This window comes from Limulus polyphemus, unplaced genomic scaffold, assembly GCF_000517525.1.
Source record: "Limulus polyphemus unplaced genomic scaffold, Limulus_polyphemus-2.1.2 Scaffold1178, whole genome shotgun sequence".
NCBI lineage: Eukaryota > Metazoa > Arthropoda > Merostomata > Xiphosura > Limulidae > Limulus > Limulus polyphemus.
In genome coordinates this window covers 37,830-46,536 of record NW_013666788.1, presented here as the reverse complement: position 1 = coordinate 46,536, position 8,707 = coordinate 37,830, and positions in this window count along the sequence as shown.

Sequence of the window (8,707 nt, the reverse complement as noted above, 5' to 3'; positions counted from 1 at the left end):
TACTAGAGCATTCGCCAAATTACAGGATAGTTCTAGAAACGTGGCGTCACGGTGGTCATGTGACTCGCTGACGCAACACTATTATATTTGGGATATCATATTTTTTTACACAACCTTTTAGTAACATACGACTTTCAAAATTATTCGTTTAATCTATTTGTGTGCATTTTTGGCATGAACATGTGGTCCAGGAAACCTGAGTTGTTTTGTTCTAGTTACCTTAGTTTCTTTGTTGTTCTCTAGCAGATAATATCTACTTTACCCGATGAAATATTACTGCAACTTCGCATATTGTATAGGATAGGTGTTGACGACAGTGCCCGTTACGTGATAAATAGATGATATTGTTGTAACGTGTTCTTTCGTTAAACGAGTTCTTTTAAATTAACTGGTAAAAATAATACAAAGTCCAGTCCACATAGCGATATCAAATTAGCTTATTTCTTCTTTAACGTTTGCTATAGGTTACTGTCACTTGTACACAGTTGTAAGCGTAAGTTCACCAATAAAGTTTTCACCTTCAATAGAAATTTACTATCTAATAATACTGCGATTAACATACAAATAAATTTACTTGTGCAGTTTCATGGTTAATCGATCGAGTAACTAGGATACGTGATACTAATATTGATCTCAATACTTCACTTTCATGGCACTCTACTAAGTGAAAACTGACTCAATACTTCGCTCATTCTTGTATTTATAATGTATCCATTTTTCTGTATATTCCTCACAAGTATCTCGATCATTAACAACCACAAACATTCTAGGTATTCTAGGACTACTTTTATAAACTTACTTGATCTTAACGACAAACATCTAAATTAGAACAATGAAAATACATCTTACGACAATAACAAGAGATTACACTCTTCGTATGTTGTAAGAGAGCCGCCACTCACATGGTGACGTTTGTCATTTATAAAACAAAAGCCGTAATTTTCTGTTTGGTTTCAGGATTGCTTGGTTATCGACTTGAATACTTCAATAGATATAAACCTCGAAGGACTACTACTGTTGACTATATCACGGGTCCAGTAGGAGAGTGACTGTCCATTATCCACGTAAATATGTATACCGTATTTTGCTTTGTATCTAATAAAGATTGTGTTTGTGTTAATATCCAGTTTTTGTTTATTTCTTAGTTCAAAACTAAGTCGTTTAGCTAAATTAAGAGTTACTTTACAATTTCCCTGCTCATTCCTCCGGTTATAAAGCAGACCTATTTCATACTTGCGTAGAGATCAGTTTATCTAAGAATACCACAGAGAAGGTAGTTAGTAAGCACCATCCAACGTCAACTCTTGTAAGACGGAGTAGTGGGTTTGGATCGTTACTTTTACAACACACACATGGCCCAAAATTTGAGGTGCGATTGTTGTGTCTTTGTTTTTGTATGGTAATGTTGTCGCGAATCACAGAACCTCAGATGCGCAGTTTAGCACGCTAACCATTGAGCCGCGCTAGGCCTATGGAAGAAAGAAAAAAATAATGTAAAATAATGAAATTGACAATAACAGAACAAATCAATATTTTGATATGAACGCAATGTCAGTGACTTTATGAAGGATAACAAATTGATTGTTATAATACAGCGTAAATAATCAGTCTACAAGGATACATAGGCATTTTTTACTATTGTAAACACACTAATAATGTAATGAACTTATTTCATTATCATAATAGCTAGATCAATGTAATATACTGGATGCTGTAAGCTGGATTATCATCTTGCAGAGTTTTAGTGTGTTTTACCAAATCTGTCATTAAACGGGTCAGATATATAACCGCAAAATCTAGAGACTGGGGATATAATTGTGTAAAATCTAAAGACTGGTGATATAACTGTGTAAAATCTAAAGACTGTGGATATAACTGTGTAAAATCTAAAGACTGGGGATGTAATTGTGTAACATCCAGTGACTGGAGGTATAACTGTGTAAAATCTAGATACTAGAGATATCACTGTGCAAAATCCAGTGACCGAAGATATAAATGTGTAAAATCCAAAGAACAATGATATAACTGTGTAAAATCCAGTTACAGAAGATATCGAGTGACTGGAGATATAACTGTGAAATCCAAAGACCGTAGATATAACTGTATAAAATCCAATGACCGGAGAAATAACTGTGTAAAAGCCAGTGACCAGAGATATAATCATATAAATCCAGAAACGAGAGATATAACTGTGTAAGACTCAGAGATCGGAGATATAGTTATGCAAGATCCAGAAACCAGATATATATAACTGTGTAAAACCCAGTGACCACTAACCAGACATTTCACTGCGTGAGATCTAAAGACCGCAGGTGTAACTGTGTAAAATCCAATGACCGGCGAAATCCCAGAGACCAGAAACATTTCTATAAAATCCACTGACCATTGATATCACTGTGTAAAATCTAGTGACTAAATATAAATGTGTAAAATCCAAAGGCCTGAGATATAACTATAAAATCCAGTGACCAGAGATGTCATTGTGTAAAATCTGAAGACCGCAGATTTAACTGTGTAAAATCCAGAGACCAGAGATATTACTCTGTAAAATCCAAAGTCCGGAGACATCATTGTGTAAAATCTAGAGACCGGAGAAACATTTGTGAACACCCTGTATACGCAAGATTATCAAAATTTGTTTTTAAAATTGCTTAACCTAAAAGAAACTTGTTAGTAAAAATTAATTCCTATTCTCTAAAAGACAGAAACTTTCTACAAAATTATACCACGTATAAGCTTGATAATATTGTTACGTCTCCGTTTGTTAATTGATTTTTCCGTAACTTCGTTCCAACGAAACTTTAACGACACAAGTCTTTACTTAATAAAACTGGTTTATTCTTTCCGAATATAACTCTGCGATACACTTAATCTCAATTCTCGCGCTACAACAACACTGTAACGAACGAACGTTAACTTCAACAATACCCTGTGACTGCAATTCAATTACTCACTATCTACACAGACATTACATTCCCCTCTTTTATATACCAGCCTACCCTATCTAGCAAATACTAGAGCATTCGCCAAGATACGGGATAGTTCTAGAAACAAGAGGGCGTGAGAAGTGTCACGTCATCTCGATGACGCAACAATATTTACCGAATGCTTAATAAATCGATTACAGAGGAGAAAACAAGACCAATTTTCAGTGCAAAGACAAATTATAAAAATAAATTGTCTGTGAAATGTTGATTACATAACAAGAAGCATTAAAAAGAACAAAAACACATGTTGTCGAGAAACAAAACATCCATACCTAATAATTTACAAATAAAATTTCGTTTATTTGTAAGCTGCAGTAAGGTCTACCTACGCTGTGTCCATTGCTAAGATCGAGCACCAATTTTATCTTTTATAAGCACTAAGTTTGCCGCTGAGTCATCGACGGAGTATAAATAAAATACTCATACAGCTGTTTTGTGAGAATGAAATGTTTGAATATAGCAATTAGATCTCAAATAAACACTCATAAAACTCAAATCAAAATGATGATTTGTAAAGGTTTTATATGCTGGAGACATGGACATCAACCATAATATGAGAAAAGTAACTGATCAAAGGTCAACATCATGGTCACATTTTCACTTTATGCCAGTGATTTCCAAACTATGTGTTGCGACATGGCCATGTTGCTAGGGGCGTTGCGAGAGTTTCGCCAAACGAAGAATACATAAGAACAAAAAAAAAGAAACCCTCTGCAATATATATATATATTACAGGTAGCAGCAGGGTTGCCGCTTAAGTCAAGGTAAGTGGATTAGGGTGTCGTCAGGAAAAAAAGAAAAAAAAATTGGAAGCCACTGCGTTATGCATTATAAATGCTGAACACAACCTTCCACTTGTTTAATATTTATTCTCTCTTAGGCAGATTCTTAAAATATTAGTACAATGAAAACAACTTCGCAATAGTAATGAATTATTTTCACATAATATTAAATAAAATGTGATAACTTTAGTTATCAAACCTACCATTCTATTATTTAGTACTTATATTTATCAAAGTTCCCATAATGATACTTCAAAAGTGTAATTAATAATCAATAATAGTTCGATCTTGACTTTGAGATTGCGAGTTTTCGCTGGGGACCGCCAACCTTAAGCTGTCTCTGTATTCCATTGGTATTTTGGTTGCAGCTTCTTAAATCTTAGAAGATAATCTTCATGTGTTCAAATTCGATGACGAGGAACCCACTTTGAGACTAATAATGGTTGGAAACGGCTTGAATGGGTGATGGAGAAAACTTTAATATAAGTTTAACATAACAGCATGATGATGACAAAACCTTGTCGAAACGTTGTACATTTGCTGTTAAACTTATATTAAAGTTTTTCTTCATCACCCATTCAAGCCGTCTCCAACCATTAATAATCTATATGTGTTGTTAGCTTGACGTGTACCGCCCCCCAGTGGCACAGCGATATGTCTGCGGACTTACAACGCTAGAAACCGGGTTTCGATACCCGTGGTGGGCAGAGCACAGATAGCCCTTGTGTAGCTTTGTGCATAATCAAAAACAAAACAAAAACAAACAATTGACGTGTACCAGCTATCGTACTGACCGTTTTATCAGTCCAGATCCAACTTTCATCCTGTATTATTCAAGCCCAATCTTAATTTAAGGAAGGAGTCAAGTTCTGTGTTTATTGGGAAAGACTGTTGAAAATGTGTCTTTTCTTTGTGTTTGAATCCATTTTCTCTTTTCGGTGAAGTTGCAGAAGTTGAGAAACTAACCTGGTGACCTGTGTGAGTTAATGAAAAGCTAACCAATTAAAGAGGAACCTGATAATGGTATTTCTATCCAAAGTTATCGGCGATGGTATTATTTTATACTTTCACTTACATCCAATATTAGCAATCATTACTTATTATTTTTCTATATCAATACGCTGCATATTATTTAAATCTTGTAAGCGTTTAACTTTTCTGTTGGTACTTCTAAAAATAGGAATATCACACAAAGTAGAGCAACTAAGTTGTTTATCAGTTGATCACTTCGAAGTTATATCTGCAGAAGAATTGCATTCAGTCTTGTTCACAGTTTATCCGAGTTCCAAATACGCTGCCCGGCATGGCCAGGTGGTTAGGGCGCTCGACTCGCATCCCCATCCCACCAAACATGCTCGCCCTTTCAGCCGTGGGGGCGTTATAATGGGACGGTCAATCCCACTATTCGTTGGTAAAAGAGTAGCCCAAGAGTTGGCGGTGGGTGGTGATGACTAGCTGCCTTCCCTCTAGTCTTACACTGTTAAATTAGGGACGGCTAGCGCAGATAGCCCTCGTGTAGCTTTGCGCGAAATTCAAAACAAACAAACAAACCAAATACGCTAATTACAAGGGATATTTTTATCATAGTTATTAGCTGTTTCCATCTCCAAAACAGTGAATATTATTAAAATTTCCAGGATTAGGGCCGTCTTTTTTTATTTTGTATGCGTTTGTGTTCAGCCAGAAATGATATATAAACCATCTAGTATATAGTATTTTAATTTTTGGTTTTAAAACGAAAACGTCATACTTTTTAAATGTATGAATAATGTACTGCCAATAAAAAAGTATTGGTTAGTATACCTTTGTCAAATTATATGTAATAACAAGAACTAGGAATTTGATGATGATGTGATTAAATAATCAAATTTTAAAGTTTGTTATATTTACTGGTTTTAAAATGTGATATTGGAATTCAGCAATTATTTATTTTTTAATTAACTTTTCTAAGTGATATCTAACAACCATGAAACTAAAACATATAATAACATAACGCGTCTTTCTGCATTTTTGTCTCCCTCTCTTCCCTTTATAACCCAATATTACAAAAATACCCCCCTTCCCCCGTTATATTACAGAAAACAACTTTATTACACGAAGAAAGGGGAATGATGTTAAGAATTCAAATTCAGACTTTCAGATAGTTGTTCTTTTTAGTTTCGTAGTTATGTTGTTTGCCTTTTTTATGCATATTTTTTATAATTTTCCTAAATATCCAAATAGATCTATTCAATTCCAGAAAGTTAGACTATTTTAATTTTTTTTACTTTTGTCATGAAATAACTTATTAAATAAAAAACATAAATTAAAAATAAATTAAATACTAATATACACTATTTATAATAATAAGCGATAAATATCGACATATAAGCCTACATAATAAGTTTAGTTTAAGTTATTTTTAATGTTCTAATCTATATAAGAAGCTAATGTCTCTCCGTCCGCGCCCCCCAATGGCACAGCGGTATGTCTGCGGACTTACAACGCTAGAAACCGGGTTTCGATACCTCTTTGTGTAACTTTGTTCTTAACTACAAACAAATAAACAACCCTCTGTCCGCAAAACTTCTCCCACAGTTTAAGTCCAATTTGGATTAAACTTCGTACGATTTTTCAACATCATAGGAGGAAGTTCCCAACAAAGTTTCGTTAAAATTGGGTCTCTTATAAAAAGGTTTATTTAGTGCATGTGTCCACTGTTTGTAAATGAAATAAGTCAATAACAGCTTTATATCGCACCAAAATGAAAAATGTTATAAAATAGACTTTCGCTAAAATTAGAAAAAAATAATAGGACCTTATTTTACAAAGAAAAAAATCTTGAACCGCTTCTTTAATAAAGAAATGATACTTCTTCTCTTTTTTAATGTCTACATTAATTTTGTACATTTATTATTATCAACGAAATTAATTTTTTAATAAAACTTTAAAAATTGTGGTAAAGTGAGCGTATAATTTAAAAGTGAGGCTTCCTAGTGGAGAATCATTGTGATATTTCAGAAGAAAGATGACTTTTTTTTCCGCTGGAGAATCGAAGCGTACGCTGTGAATTGAATTGTTCTGTAACCCAAGTAATCGCAAGTCCTTCGTACGGGAGTTCGTTGCATACAGATTTCCAGGAATTTTGTAATAACTCGATCTTCGTAAGTTACACACGTATTTTTTTAGTTCAGTATAAGTATAAAGTGACCAAAACATCAAAAATCACGATGACAAAAATTGCTAGACGGAAAAGTGACTTATCACGGAGAAGGTCTGAAACTCTGAGAAAGAAAATGAAACATCGGGATGCAAATTACAGAAACAAAGAGCAAAAAGATATAGGCTTGCTTAAAAATGGCTAGTGCAGATAGCCTGTGAGTGAGTAGCTTTGCGCGAAATGCAAAGTAAACCAAATATATCTTTGAAATGCCCTTTTGATTATAGAAGGCAAAAGGCTCGCTTATTATATGTGGGCGTGTGTGGTTTCTGCTTTCTTTATTTTTATAGATATTTTAAATATTTTTCAGTTGTCTAGTTCCATATTGTAAAAGTGGCAACGTGTGGTCCAGAAAGTCATTGAGATTACTATATTGTTTTCAATAGTAGGTAATGTCTTCCATAGGGATATATAGTGCGAGGGTTAAAAAATATTTGTTTGATCATGACATTGACTGAATACAACAGTCAACCAGTGCTGTGAGAGAACAAAGGTCACGAGATGATACCATCAATTAGACAAAGTGTCGCTGTTGTCTTTTGATTGATGGCTGTGGATGCCTTGAGGTCTGTTCGGGTTTGTGGTCTAATTGTTGTTCTGTTCTTGTGATGGTTGCAGCTCTAACAATCCAATGCTGGAGATTTCCCTGAACTTTTCAGTGGCATCAGGGCCTTCATTAACCATTGTTGACAGCTCAGCCCTAACAGACATTAGTGTCAACCCACTGAATTATTCAGCAAGTTCTCCCAAAGCAGAATCTTTGGCAAGAAGTATGTCTTCATTCATGAGTTAACTAATTATAAACATTAACCTGGAACTCTGTCTCATCAACAACTTTATGTCCCTCACTTAGAGGAAATACTATGTGTCTTGGAGCAGCTGTGAGGTTTCAAAGTTAAATGAGGAATCCATCATAGTTCAAGTAAAGAAAACCTGGAACAAGGCAAGAAAACCATAGGCTAGTCTAGTGGTTCCCAACCTTTTCACCACCAAGTACCCCTTATATTAATACGTTTTTCCACAAGAACCCTATGTTTTGAAAGATTCCGTCTATCCAACAAACTGTTTTTATTAACTAATAATTAACTTGTTTTCCTATATTTCATTATCAAATAAAATACATATATAACCGAGTGTGCAAACAACGGCCAGGCTTCTTTAAGTGTTTAATTTGATGTCGCCAGTTTTCTGGGGCAAGTTTATCTGAGTACGTACCTTACACAAATATATAATAATTTCTAAATGATAGGCGATGGACAGACCTTTCCAAACGTATATAATATGTTGAGTTTGTGTCAAGTTTTCCCAGCAAACTAAGGAAATAAACAATGGTGGGGTGTTAAAAGTAGCATGTCGTCAGCAGAAAAATTTATTTTCAAAGTAATCACACAAACACAAAAATTGTAAGTATGATTCAAGAAAGAATAAACTAATTTTATTTAAGAAAGGACTTGTATTGCTAAAGTTTCATCGAAAGAAATTATACGGGAAATTAACAAACGAATACAGAGACGTAACAATACTTTTCTCGCCATATTTAGTTTCCATCATGTGCAGATGATTTGGGTAGGGTGGATTTGAAATGTATTAGTCACAAATTAGCTTATTTTCCTGCAAGAAAAGTTCTTGATGCTGGGATTACATAAGAGGCGTGTATCTTTTTAACTGCATAACCAACATTCAAGCTGTGTGAGCAGGCCTGCCGACGGGGGGTGGGTGGGTGGGGGGGGGGTGGACGA